Raw genomic sequence first — 13,359 nt, 5'->3', positions numbered from 1 at the left:
ACTAGAAGCGCTAAATTAGAGCCATCCCTAATAGCAACAAAACTCCCGACGTAAATCATTCAGACTACCCATAGTGGGCAGTAACTTAGACTAGAAACATGCATATGTTACTAGTCTATGTTAGTACCTCTATAATGGGAAGTAACATATGTGTAATGTCATGCAACACTTTATTTATTATATTGTAGACTCATTTTGTCATGATATATGTGATGTTACTCATAGTGTGAGTAATTACCTATGTTAATAAAATCATCTCTCTCGTTATTAAATCATTTCCATATAAGCAAATTTGCTGAGTTGGACTTTATATTACTGCTGAAGTTACTCCCACTATGGGTAGTCTGAGGGCCCCTACTACCATAAAGTGCGCTCAAAGATAGGCTTTGGAGTAACCTATCCGTGACCGCGACCTCTAACGTGTCTGATAACCGCGCTCCAGTTATTTTGAAAAAATTGGTCAGAAAAATTATATTGAAAATTTTGAAAGTACTATTTATAAGTTTCAAAAATACCTGATTTTTTAGCACGAGCATAGATATTCCTTGCATGTTTGTAAAGTTTCATTAAGTAATACGTTGATTTCTAGCCTACGCAAAAGGGACAAAATTCTGGCCCAAAAACAGCAATCGAGAGGCCCATTTTTATACACGTAATTACCTTCTGTGTACACCACACATGAAAATATACGTTTTTGCGGGAACATGGAAATATATTTGTATGGTTGATACATATGAATGATACATGTATATGTATAAGCAAACTTTTTTTTAGACTTTTTAGTGAAGTGGAAATATTTTTTCAGAAAACAAGAGCCTCCTAGAGCCCAACCTCCAATGCACATTATCTGTCCCATGCTAAGCAAGTATGGAAAATTAGCTCGTCGTAACTGTTAAAGGGAAAAGGATCAGATTCAGTAGATTGTGATCGACACAAATTATTGTTGAGTTGAACATATATAATGAGTGGTCACACTGGTTAGACTTAAGGAACTGTGATGTAAGAAAAAAAAAGCATGTTCTTACTATGGCACACTTTGTAAACAATCCAAACTTGATGATGAAGAAAAGGTTGTTCAGTTTTTGTCAACTCGATTTAGTGCAAATTAAGAATGAAGAAGAGTTTATGTTTGGGAGTTGTGTTAGCTTTGTCTGTCTAGGACTGTACGTACCATGATCTTTCCATTGCATGCCCCACACATTACACTATAGGCAAACTTAGATCAATTCTAGCAGAGTTGTCAAATTAGGCTGATCGACATAAATAACCACTAATATGGTGATTTTAGTCGAAAAGGCCGCTCTAACAAAGTCACCATCCGGTTTCATATCGTCATAATTTATGGAGGGCCCATATCAAGCCCGTGAGCCTCCATATCTGGAGGTTGCGATCGTTGGTTTGGAACTTACTTCATCCGCCAACCGCTCCCGTGGGAGGGAAGTTTCACCTCCTTCCTCAGCCTTCCGTGCGGCCCATCTCCTCTCCTTCCCCTTCCTCTACCTCCTGCCCACTGGAATTGGCATTCCGCTGCGTAATCTATACTCTCATATCACGAGACCAAGTGGATCTCATTATGCAGAAGACTTAGAGCAGATCTATCTTATGGCATTCCTGACTAGCGGATGTGATATATTCTTGTGTCACATCACTTTTCTTCTTCTTCGCAGGTAACTACTTGTGGGATGAGATGGGAATGTATTAAATTAGCTGCCTGTACTGATCGTCCTTTTTCCATCTGGAGCAAGTAGTGTTTGGGAAGAGCAACACCAGTTAGAATTTATGGTGTGGGAAGAGTGAGGCGGCGCAAAAATTGAAGCACGGGCCTTATTCTTATCCCGACAACAACAAAAAATCTTGGTCAAATATGTTTGTTTCCTAGTGTTTTACCATAATATTTGGGTTACGAGTTTAGTGAGCATCTGAAGAGTCATGGAATTGTTTCACAACTTACACGACCTCGAACACCACGGAGAACAACAAAGAGGCTTGTGTTTAGAATAAAATAAATGGGAGCGCAATAGAATTTCTAATACTATACGTTGTCAATACTTTTGGTGATCCAAGGGAAATTGGACGTGTACCAATTTTTGTAGTTAAACGAAAGACTATACCAGAGGAGAGTTGAGCAATGAAGAAAACAAGAGAGAATTTCTTCTAGATTTGCAAGGATGTAATTCACACCTTGTAGTATCATCGCAACTATAAACGTTTTGGTAGCATTGCAAGTGAAGACCCCTTTATGAGGAGAGAGAATGACCGAGTGTTAGTATACGTGATTTACTATTTGCATATTTGAAGTATTGATTTAACTACAGAATGGCCTGATCAACAATGAACATCATGTTGATAGATAACTTACGTAATCAATGCCTAAGCTAGACACAAACCAAAGGGGGTGAAGTACAAAAAGTAAAGACCTATGGCAAAAGGCTATTTTTAATCATCTAAGTCCTTCAAAAATATATTTATTCAAAGTTTTCTCCAAGGCTGGGGGGGGGGGGCAGTGCCCCGGGGCTAATACGTGGCTCTGTCATTGTATGGTGTAATATTGTATGATATAGGTCATTGTACAATGGCATGTTTTATGATATATGCCACTGTGTTTTCCGCCAATAACAAAGAACTTTGTGTCCAGGTCTGAGAATCTGAAAGGGGTGCCACTAAGCTTAGCTGCATGCTCCTAGTAAGCCCCACTTCTTGACGTTGTGTCAAAGAAGTGACAGGACAAGGGCATTCACATCCAAATTTTGCCCAGGGAAACAGAGATTTATACAATTTTGTGTTATCGTTGCTAAGAAATTAACCAAGCTTGAACTCACTATGCACTACAAAGTAATAGCCAATTCCAAAGGGATAGGGGGTGTGTAATTTCCCATTGATGCCCTGCAAGTGGAAAGGGTTGAGTTCTGGCCTTTTCAAAGTAAGAGTATTGATCCAACAGAGAGCTTATGAAATATCATTTCCTCTTATAGAGGTTTTTCAGAATGTGCCTTCAAGTTATTTGTGATCCACTCGCAAAAAAATGTTAGTTGTGATCCAAATAAAAAATGATGCAAAGGTGGAAATATTGCAAGAATGTTGTGACAAGAATTAAAGTGCACAAGAATAAAAGTAATGAACAAGGGAGTAATGGAATGATGAAATCTGTAGTCGGGCTAAGGCGTCTTCGAAACTCCTGATTTAACACTAGTGTGTTTGTACTTAATTTTCCAAATGCACAACTTTGGGTTAAGGTAATGTGGCTCCTTTTCTCAAAGAACGAGATGCGCCATGTATACCAGCCCAAGGATCCATGTCTTCTAGTATATAGTGCAAATTGGCATCAAGATGAACCACAATATATTACAACAGGTAGGGTGCATAGGTTCTTATGTTACATCACTTGGCAAGGCAAAGGCGCCTCATGCGCATCATCAGTACACACATTATTAATTTATCATGGCCTCAAAGTCTAGTAGAGGAATACAAAAGACAGTGGGGATCCATCCAAAGGGACCCTGCTCGGAAACGATCCCCGCACAAGAACTCGGCATCCTCGAGATACTCGCAATTAGCATACCACTTAGCTTTAGCAACCATACCATCTTGACCGCCCGATCATTGTAACTGGTAAGTCCTTTTAGTGATCCCGTAATTAATAATAGAAAGGTTCCACGCCCATTCCCTAGAGGCGGCCCTGAGTTATTGAACCCATTATGACAAGGGTTTCTACCAAGATTTGCAAGAGTATTAAATTCCAGTTTTTAGATCAGATTGTTACACCTTTGAGTGTAAACAATAGAATTAAAATAGGCATGGGTATGAGGACTTGGATTATTACAACCATATGTTTGTATTGGGATCATCATGACCTTAATTTGTACTCTAGAAGACACCCATTAAGATGTGTTTACAACGTATCAAAGTGGGGGATGTGTCCAAATCACATCTTGACCGGGGCTCGTCCTGCATCAAGAATCAGTTGTCCAACCGCAGGCCCTATCTGTCTCGCGTGGTTACCTTGGTTATTAAGACATATCCGACAAAAGCATTGGGTGTTTAATGACTACACCTCATGCATCCCAAAGGAATGGTTCCATGCTACCAGACTAAACCTTTCTATCATGGGTGTTCAGAATAGTGATCCATGTCCACCCTTCTCCTAGCCCCTCCTTGATCGACCTCTATGATCCTGGGTGATGGGGAACGAAGCATGAAAATCAAAAAAATTCCTACGAACACCCAAGATCTATCTAGGAGAAGCATAGAAATGAGAGGGGAGAGTGTGTCTACATATCCTTGTAGAACAAAAGTGGAAGCGTATATAATGCGGTTGATGTAGTTCTACTCTTCGTGATCCGATCACGATCCAACCAATCTAGTGCTGAACGCACGACACCTCCGAGTTTAGCACATGTGTGGCTCAATGACGTCTCCTCCTCCTTGATCCAGCAAGAGAAGGCAAAGAAGTAGATGGGATCACAACCAGCACGACGGCGTGGTGGTGATGGTGGTGGTCGAGCTAGTTCAGCAGGGCTTCGCCAAGTGCTACTAGAACGAGGACGGAGGAACTACGGAGTAACGGGAGAGAGAGGGGTGCCAAGGGCTTGGTGTGTCCTCTTGGGGCGCCCCTCCCCTCTATATATAGGCGGAGGGGCGTGGGGAATAGCCCCTCCAAGCCCTAGGGCACAACCAAGGAGGAGAGGACTTGGACTCCAAGTCCAATCCTATTCCTACTAGGACTCCCCTTTTTTCCGTCCCTAGCCACATGGGCTTTTGAGGACTTGGTGTGCCTAGCCCAATAAGGCCAGGGCACCTCCCCTCAGCCCATGCCAGCCCTTGGGACATGGTGAACCCACTTGTGGACTTCCGGACCCCTCCGGAATCCTCCGGAACCTTCTGGAAGCATCCCGGTACAATACCCAAAAACTGCACCTTTTTCCAGAACCCAAAATATGACTTCCCATATATAAATATTTACCTCTCGACCATTCCGAGACTCCTCGTGATGTCCGAGATCTCATCCGGGACTCGAAACAACATTCGGTTACCAATCATCAAATATCCCAATACTACTCTAGCATTAATGAACGTTAAGTGTGTGACCCCACGGATTCGGGAATCATGTAGTCATGACCGAGACACACCTCTCTGGTCAATAACCAATAGCGGGACCTGGATGCTCATATTGATTCCTACATATTCCACGAAGATCTTTTATTGGTTGAACCACGATGTCAAGGATTCGGTTAACCCCGTATGCAATTCCCTTTGTCCGGCAATATGTTACTTGCCCGAGATTCGATCATCGGTATCTCGATACCTTGTTCAATCTCGTTACCGGCAAGTCTCTTTACTCATTCTGTAATACAAGATCCCGTGAATAACTCATTGATCACATTGCTTGCAAGCTCTTTAAGATGTTGTATTACCGAGAGGGCCCAGAGATATCTCTCCGTCATACGGAGTGACAAATGTCTTGATATGCCAACCCAACAGATACCTTCGGAGATACTTGTTGATCACATTTATGATCACCCAGTTACGAGTGACGTTTGGATACATACTAAGTATTCCTCCGGTGTCAGGGAGTTAAAAGATCTCATGGTTTAAGGAACAGGTACTTGACATGAAGAAAACTATAGCAAATAAACTAAACGATCTGATGCTTAGCTTACGGTTGGGTCTTGTCCATCACATCATTCTCCCAATGATGTGATCCCATTATCAAATGACAACTCATTTCTATGGTTAAGAAACCTTAACCATCTTTGATCGACGAGCTAGTTTAGTAGAGGTATACTACGGACACGGTGTAGTTTATGTATTCACACATGTATTCAAGTTTCCGGTCAATACAATTTTAGCATGAACAATAAACATTTATCATGAATGGAAAATATGATAATAACCATTTTATATTGCCTCTAGGGCATATTTCCAACACTGGGTACCTACAAGGCCGACGAACGAGAAAGAGAAAACTACGTTGTAATTTTATTTCACACATACATGACATTCATTCAAAGTCATGCCATCGATCCCTCATATAAACACATCAGGTTGCAAGGCTATGCCTTCACCCATTGCATCACTGAATTACTCACATGTGGCGATCAAATCACAAAAAGAAATCATTTAAGAACACGTCATGACAAAAGCTTTGTTGATAATATGTATTACAATGGTTGCCGGATGTGATACACGATTACAATTATGGCTAACTTGGAAGTGGATTATTGTGGTGAGGGAGATGGTGGTGGTTATGGAGATGAGATGGGAAATGACGACCATTAGGGTTCATGAATGGCTTATGGTGCGGAGAAAGTTTTGCGACTTGCCCTTCGTGATTCTGGTACGGGGTGATGGTGCCATGCACCAGGGGTGGCTTCTGCATAGGGAGCCTGACGATTGGCCCAATAATAGGCCCCTCAGGCCCACTAAGGAGCCAAAGCAAGGAGAAGGGCCTAGGGCGACCTATAGGTGGTTCGTGACCTTCGTGGACTCCAAGCCAGGAGGGCGGCTGGATAGATTGCATCTCCCTCATGTAAAACCTAGCTCCCACCGTGCATATAAAGGGGAGCTAGATGCCCTTACATGCATCTATTCTCTCATAAAACAACTCTTCGTAGCAATATCATCTACACAATGTACTCCATCGCATGAGGCATCCCTCCACCATGAGTAATAATAACAAGCAGAATGTAGGGTATTACACTTCAGAGGCCCGAACCTAGGTAACTCATGCATGCGGGCTCTTGAAAGATCGTGGATGTCGCCTAGAAGGGGGGGGTGAATAGGCGCTTTAAAATAATTACGGTTTAGGCTTGAACAAATGCGGAATAAACCTAGCGGTTAATTTGACAAGCACAAAACCTACAACAACTAGGCTCACCTATGTGCACCAACAACTTATGCTAAGCAAGATAAACAACTAAGTGATAGCAAGATATATGACAAGAAACAATATGGCTATCACAAAGTAAAGTGCATAAGTAAAGGGTTCGGGTAAGAGATAACCGAGGCACGCGGAGACGACGATGTATCCCGAAGTTCACACCCTTGCGGATGCTAATCTCCGTTTGGAGCGGTGTGGAGGCACAATGCTCCCCAAGAAGCCACTAGGGCCACCGTAATCTCCTCACGCCCTCGCACAATGCAAGATGCCGTGATTCCACTAAGGGACCCTTGAGGGCGGTCACCGAACCCGTACAAATGGCAACCCTTGGGGGCGGTCACCGAACCCGTACACTTTGGCAACCCTTGGGGGCGGTCACCGGAACCCGTCAACTTGCTCGGGGCGATCTCCACAACCTAATTGGAGACCCTGACGCTTGCCCGGAGCTTTACACCACAATGATTGAGCTCCGAACACCACCAACCGTCTAGGGCGCCCAAGCACCCAAGAGGAACAAGCTCAAGGGTACCAAGCACCCAAGAGTAATAAGCTTCTCAACTTGTAACTTCCACGTATCACCATGGAGAACTCAAACCGATGCACCAAATGCAATGGCAAGGGCACACGGAGTGCCCAAGTCCTTCTCTCTCAAATCCCACCGAAGCAACTAATGCTAGGGAGGAAATTGAGAGGAAGAACAAGAAGGAGAACACCAAGAACTCCAAGATCTAGATCCAAGGGGTTCCCCTCACATAGAGGAGAAAGTGATTGGTGGAAATGTGGATCTAGATCTCCTTTCTATTTCCCTCAAAAACTAGCAAGAATCCATGGAGGGATTGAGAGTTAGCAAGCTCGAAGAAGGTCAACAATGGGGGAAGAACACGAGCTCAAGAGATAAGGTTCATTGGGGAAGAAGACCCCCTTTTATAGGAGGGGGAAAATCCAACCGTTATGTGCTCAGCCCGCACACGAGCGGTACTACCGCTCCACGAGCGGTACTACCGCTCGGGCGGAAGAAGCTGGGAAACGGATCAACAAAACATGAACCTTGGGGCGGTAGTACCGCTTATAAGCGGTACTACCGCTCACCCCAGCGGTACTATCGTGGAGTCTGGAGGGCAGGAGAGTGACAGACCCGAGCGGTACTGCCGCGGTGGTTGGGCGGTACTACCGCTCGTGAGCGGTACTGCCGCCCTACTGCCGATGCGAAGTACCGCACTATCCGACACGAAAAATGACCCCTCGAGTCGACGCGGTAGGGGCCTGGTACCGTAGCGGTACTACTGCTGAGGACCCACCAGCGGTACTACCGCTGTAGAGCGGTACTGCCGCTTGTGACCCCTAAGCGGTACTACCGCTGGGTACCGCGGTACTACCGCTGGGACCATCCTAAAGCCACTTCCACGAAAACAAGAATACTCCACGGGAAACCAAAACTGCTATAACTTCTGCATATGAGCTCCGAATTGAGCAAACTCAAGCTTGTTGGATACAAGACGACGAGTAGCATCAAAACAACGACAGTACCGCTCAATAGAGGAGTGAAACCTCCAACCGAGAAGAACCGGCATGACCTTCCAACATCGAAAACATCATAGAAGATGCGAGTGAACTCCGTTTTTGATGAACTCGAGCTTGTCATCAAGATGACCATAAGATCCAAAACTCACAAAGAGAAAAACCAAACAAGAACCAAGAAAGATGATGCAAGGATGCAATGGTTTGAGCTCTCTATGAATGATACGATCAAGCTACTCATCGAGAGCCCCCCTTGATAGTACGACAATCGATCCTATAACCCGGTCTCCCAACTACCATCATGAGACCGGTAAAATAGAAAACCAATCAAGGGCAAACCTTTGCCTTGCACATGGTCCACTTGAGCTAGATGATGACGATCTTGACTCCCTCAAGTTGGACCACCTTTCTTGGTTGCGTTGGCTCGATGAAGACTAGTCGATTGCTCCCCCATACTCCACTATGGGTGAGCCACTCTTCCGCACATCTTCACAAGTCCATTGTCACCACAATGGACGGCAAGCTTCAAGCATTTGATCTCTTCATGATGCTTCACTTGGACTTGCACACCACAACATCTTCACAAGTCCATTGTCACCACAATGGACGACAAGCTTCAAGCATTTGATCTCTTCATGATGCTTCAGTTGAACTTGCACACCGCAACCTAACCCCACAAAGAACTCTCACGAAGATCATGGGTTAGTACACAAAGCGTAATTGACAATGCTTACCACACCATGGGATCGCTTGATCCCTCTCGGTACATCTTCTACGCTTTGTGAGTTGATCAAGTTGATTCACTCTTGACTTAGTCTTGATCAACCTTGAATCTTTTCAACTCTCTTCATTTGGATGATGTCTTGAAGATATACATGAAAGATCACACAATCTTCTTCTCCAAGACATGCTTGCAATAAGCTCAAATCTCACATGACCAATCTTTGGATAATTCCTTAATAACACCTTGATCACCACATAAACTCCTTGAAACCAACACATGAACTTCAAGAAATGCCTATGGACAAATCCTTCAAATATAACTCAAGGCAACAATTAGTCCATAGAGATTGTCATCAATTACCAAAACCAAACATGGGGGCACCGCATGTTCTTTCAGCTCTGTCCTAGTACTCCCGGCCATGTAAGGCACTCTACCGAGAGATCTGATGGTTTTTCGCTCCGTCACAAGGCCCTTTATTAAAGTGGTTGGGTTGGACGCCACGGTGCCGTTGGCACATGGTACGGCCGCCTGCACTCATACCAGATGACGTCTTCTACTCTGGATTGCCTTGTGCACCACCCACTTGATCTCTTATTTCTCCATTTTGCGCCTTTCCATGTAAAGGATTGATTTTATCCATATATGGCCCATTTTACCATGGAAACAAAATAAAGAGAGAATTTCGTAATTTCTTGCATTCATTAGTCATTAGTGCAAATATCCGAGGGAAATCTCAGATTTAATAAGACAAACCAGTTTAATCAATGGTGTGATGACTGATGAGTGTAAAAATGCACTCATCAACCTCCCCAAGCTTAAACCTTGATCGTCCTCAATCAACATAGACAGAAATCCAAATTGTAAGGAACTAGTTGTTTAAACTAAAATAACAAAAATATTTGATTCACTTATGATCGGTACGCCTAAATAGCCCTCCGCTTCTTTCATTGAAAACCTAGTATAGCTGTAGCGGTGGCAAGGTTATTATGCAAGTGCTAGTGAAGCAAACATAATCAACACAAAGCTCTTTCTCAACTAGACAAACAACAAAGTAACTTTCATTCTATTTACTCTAGTTGACACTTGCTTGCTGGGAAGGCATGAAAGAGAATCTTCTTTCTTGAGCAATGAAAACATAAATTACGGGAGTGTGAAAGGTATGTAAAGACAACATGATACTAGAGTAACTCGCTAACACCCGGCCCAAGAGTGTCTCCTCATCAAGGGTCTCAAGCACTTCATTTCAATCATTGCTTGCTGAAACTTTTGTTGTCTAGTGACAGGATTATGTCAAAGAACTCATTTACTACCACATACACACACTCTTTAAGAGAAATCTGAACAATATTCGATGTAGAGTTGCCACTACGAACGTTAACAAATTGATAGCCGAAATCCGAGCCAAAACTCAGGTGGATCGTATTATTAGTTTTGGAATGAGCACATCATTCAATTTGTCTACCTAGAATAAACACCCCATCATCACCCTAATCAATACCTCCATGTTGGCAGGGGCGGATCTCCTAGTAGGGCGGTTGCCCTACCTTGATTTTTGGCCATTCTATTATATACATATATACATATATACAACCTGATCAATCGCTAAAAGAATAAATTCGGCTAAAATTCACCGTGAAACGTTTTTGGGCCGTGATGAAACATTACACCCACCTAGACAACTTATTGGGCCATAGAACTAGAAGGTCCCGTACCAGCCTTGCTCGATCCAGTCATCGAGTCCTACTTTTGTCCATGACACGCCATGCTTCCCCTCGACATGAACCCTAGCAGCCAGCAGGAGTGACCTGCGTTCGCGGCGGACAGCAGGAGGGCTGAGCACGTGTTGGAGGCCGACGACCGGCAGGAGCAAGCATGGACGTGATCACTTACTTGTGTTTCCAGCGGCCAGCAGGAGTTCTGAAAGTGCTAGTTATCGACTAGAGGGGGGTGAATAGGCGATTTTTCGAAAGTCTTCAAAACACGAGGTCTTTGAAGACAAACAATTAAATGGAACCTATATGATATGAAGCGGAAGAAGGACTACACTAGACAGGTCATAGTCAAGTAAGCAATATAATGAAAGCACGAAGACTAATAGCAGCTAGGTAGTACATATCGGAATGGAAGACAGAATGAAGCCAAACAGGTAATAGTCTTTGCACAGTGAAGTCAAACAGATCAGGCAAGAAAGCAATGACTTCACGAAGACAAACTGAAATGTAAAGAAGGTGGGGGATAAAACCAGTAGCTTGGTGAAGACAAGGATTTGATAGACCAGTTCCGGTTGTTGTGACAACTGTACGTCTGGTTAGGGAGGCTGAGATTGAACTCAGAAGACCACGTCTTCACCTTATTCCCCTTGAGCTAAGGACACCCAGTCCTCGCCCAAACACTCTGGTAAGTCTTCAAGGTAGACTTCCAAACCTTCCCAGACTCCGTTCACCGGCGATCCACAATGACTCTTGGATCCTCAGAACGTGACACCTAACCGGCTGGAGGATACAGTGTCCTCAAGTGTAACAAGTCTTCAGGTCACGCGGACAGAAAGACTTCAGTGATGCCTAACACTCTTTGGCTCTGGGTGTTTTGGGCTTTGTCCTCGCAAGGATCTCTCTCTCAAAGGCTTCGGAGGTGGGTTGCTCTCAAACGACAAAAGCCGTGCACTAACTCTGAGCAACAAGCAATTTATGGTGTAGGGGGTGGGCTATTTATAGCCATGAGGCAACCCGACATGATATGTCTGAAATGACCCTGGGTCACTAAGGAACCAACATGTGTCTAACGGTCGGATTTCAGAAACACGCAGCAGCTTGGCTTGGGCTACAAGCAAAGCTGACTCATCCAACTCTGGATAAGATTTGCTCTCATTGTCTTCGCTCGAAGACATAGGATTTTGGTTGAGTATCATGTTAGTCTTCTGACTTTGTTCACTTGGACCCCACTTAACAGTACAGTGGTTCCTATGACTCTATAAAGAAGAAAATGAAACTACGAAAGAAACTATGTCTTTGCCCTCCATAGTCTTCAAGTGATTGTCTTCACAGGTCATTATCTTCAACGTGAATGTCTTCACGAACCACCATTGTCTTCAATGTCTTCATACATTTTTACGGCCCATCTCTGGTAGGAAAACCAAGTCAATGTGGGACTTCTACCTGTGTTATCCTGCAATTCTCACAAACACATTAGTCCCTCAACCATGTTTGACGTCAATACTCCAAAACCAACTAGGGGTGGCACTAGATGCACTTACAATCTCCCCCTTTTTGGTGATTGATGAAAAGTGGTTGAAGTTTTCAACGGGGATAAAAGTATGTGAAAGTTAAAGTACATGGGTATTGGCTTCATAGGTTGAAAGAGGCTCCCCCTGAAGATGTGCATATAAATGTTTTTCCTTTGAATGCAAATGCACATGGCAGGTTTTGCTTTGTGGAGATCTTCAACACATATAGACAATTCGTCATGCATACACAAATATAATGAAGATAATGATATGTATAATGAAAAATGGGCGTATGGGGAATGACTTCATGCGGGATTTATCATCGCAGCATAAGGTAGCAGCAAAAAGTGGCAGACGACCATCAAGTTTAAGTATTACAACTCAAGAGCCAACAGTTCAAGAATGAGAGTTGTAAAAACTTAGACAAAAAAAAGCACCCGACCCATATGGACCCGCTTGAAGACTATCAAGCTCATATGCTTCTCCCCCTTTGTCAGTAATGACCAAAAGGGTATGAAGACATAGAGTGTCTACTCGTTCCCAGGCGGTGAAGATGTTGGGGCAGCAGGGCCGATGTTGGAGTTGGGCAGTGCAGAGGGGCCTAATGTAGAATCCTGGTGCAGTGAAGCCATCGCTGGTGAAGTGGCGTCGTCCTCTTCATCTATGACTTGCGCAACAACAGTTGGAGCTGAAGATGAATACTCAGAATCTTCAAGAGAAGGAGTTGGACGCCAACTTGCACATTGTGGAGGCCTAGAGTCAAATTTGATGCGCTCGGTGAAGCCATCTGCTTGAAGATCATCTTCAGAACAAAGTAGTGTGAGGCTCTTCCAGGACCGCCGACAGGCTTCATGTGCAAGAAATAAGTTCTTGGTTGCAAGGTTGTGTATATGATTGACATCAATGAGCAGACTCTGCATCTGGCGCTTCAGCCAGTCATGATGCCTATCCTGCTTCTGGTGAAGTGATACAAGAAGCTCTCTGTCATTCAGGACACGAGCACGCTTCTAAGGCCTT

Source organism: Triticum aestivum, chromosome 5D, assembly GCF_018294505.1.
Source record: "Triticum aestivum cultivar Chinese Spring chromosome 5D, IWGSC CS RefSeq v2.1, whole genome shotgun sequence".
Lineage (NCBI taxonomy): Eukaryota > Viridiplantae > Streptophyta > Magnoliopsida > Poales > Poaceae > Triticum > Triticum aestivum.
The sequence above is the reverse complement of the archived record's forward strand: the minus strand, read 5'-3'. Positions refer to the sequence as shown.